Raw genomic sequence first — 2,418 nt, forward strand, 5'->3', positions numbered from 1 at the left:
TGTGTGTGTGTGTGTCTGTGTGTATGTGTGTTGTATTTATAAATATGTGTGTGTGTGTGTGTTTGTTTGTTTCTGAGTGTGGAGTATTTTAGTTTCCAGATGTAGGAAATAAATTATAGAGTTTCATGAAAATTTGAGGTATTTCGTGATGATGGTGAACAGCCGCAGAAGTAGCAGCAGCGGCAGCAGTAGCAGCAGTGGCAGTGCATCGGAAGTAGTAGTAGTAGTAGTAGTAGTAGTAGTAGTAGTAGTAGTAGTAGTAGTTAGTAGTAGTAGTAGTTAGAGGAGGGGTAAGAGGAGTAGAAAAAGAAGGATGGCGACCACCACGACTGGAGCTATAGCGAACAGAAAGATGAGAATAATGATGATGACTATAATGATGAGGATGATGATGGTGGTGCTGGTGGTTGTGATGATGATGATGAGGATTATGAACAGGAAGAGGATGACGACGACGATGATGATGATGATGGTGATGATGTTGATGAAGATGAAGATGATGACGATGATAACGATGAGGACGATGATGATGACAATGATGATGATGACGATGATGATGATGACAATGATGATGACGACGAAGATGATGAGGAGGAGGAAGAGGAGGAAGATGATGAAGACGTTGACGATGACGATGATGATGATCATGATGAAGATGGTGACGATAATGATGATGATGACGATGTTGGTGATGACGATAACGACGACTACGACGATGATGATGATTATATTGCCCACGTTGACACGCAGTGAGACTGAACTCAGAACCATGTGGTTGCACAGCAAACTCCTTAATTCCTTCTGGATTATTTATATGTGGCGCAGAGATCGGGTTTCTTCCGTATCTTGATATATTTGTTTTTCTTTATGTTTGCTGTTTTTTTTAGGGTTTTTTTGGTAAAATCCTTTGTGTAACGTGTATGCGTGTTTGTAGAGATCTATGCGAACAGGTTGGTGTGTCTGTGCGTGCGTGTGTATGCGTGTGTGTGTGTATGAGTGTCTGTGTGTGGGTGGGATGTAGTTTTGGACATCAGATGTTTTTGGTTATAAAAGATTGAGGTTCTAAATGAATATGGTTTGTATTTCTTAATGGAAATTTGGCCATTAATAGGAAAGAGAAAAAATACTTATGGGAGATAAATTAAAGTTTTGGCTGAAGTCTTTTTCATTTGAAGTTTTGTCGTGTATGTGTGTGTGTGTGTGTGTGTGTGTGTATTTATGTATGTAGGTTTATATATATCTACACACACACACATACACACACACACACACACACACACACACACACACACATATATATATATATATATATATATAAACGCGATGGACTTCTTTCAGGCTATATATACATATGTATGTATATATATAGATAGAGAGAGAGGAGTGAGAGGGAAAGAGATATATAGCTAAATAGATAGACATGAATATATACATATATAATGTATGTATATATGTGTATGTATGTATGTATGTATGTATGTATGTATGCGTGCATGTATGTATGTATGTATGTATGTATGAAACCACTTATAGGTCACAATATATCGATTTTAGATTATTTGAAATGTAAGATATATGGTAAATCTTTAAATAAACAAACATTTTTTAGCCTCGTTGTGAAAGTAAACGAAATGGTTCCATTTCATAGCCAGAAAGAATGGAATCGATCTGGCTAGTTTTTTGTCGCCTAAGGCCTTCATCATAGAAATAAAACCTTGCCTTCCCCCCTCCCCGCGATCCCCGTCTAAACCGTGATTAGCAGCTTTTAGTTATATACAGTGTGTATACAAATTAGAACTCATATCAGTGCATGCGCTGACGTTGGTGACATCTTGTTCACATCAGCAGCAGAAAAGCGGCAGAGTGTACAATGAAGCAAATATTTGGTTAATACACGTTGTCTGCGCACGAACTGTTATGCAAATAAATCTAACTAGCTTAAATGAGTTTTAAATTGCATACGCTATTAGTAACCATGGATTGAAATATCGATGAGTGGCGAATGAATGCAAAACATTCACTATTTTATATGAAAATACAATGCAAAAATATAAATATGAATGCAGGGTGTGTGTGCGTATGTGGTTGTATAGTAGAAGACACTTGCCCAAGGTGCTACGCAGTGGGGCTGGACCCAGATCCATGTAGTTGGTAAGCAAGCTACTTACCACGTGTGTTGGTGGACACACGGAAGAAAGTGGCACTCAACGTATTTGACAAGAGTTAGATATTTAATAACGGTTTACCTTATCTTGATGGAACTTAAAAGTTTTGTAAGCTTCTAGAAGGCCTGATCGTTCTACGAAGCTACGGAGATGATGCGTGGAGATGAGTTAGACCATTATTTAATAACAGGCGTGTGTGTGTGTGTGTGTGTGTGTGTGTGTGTGTGTGTGTGTGTGTGTGTGTGTGTGTGTG

The sequence above is a fragment of the Octopus bimaculoides genome, chromosome 11 (genome assembly GCF_001194135.2).
Source record: "Octopus bimaculoides isolate UCB-OBI-ISO-001 chromosome 11, ASM119413v2, whole genome shotgun sequence".
Taxonomy (NCBI): Eukaryota; Metazoa; Mollusca; class Cephalopoda; order Octopoda; family Octopodidae; genus Octopus; species Octopus bimaculoides.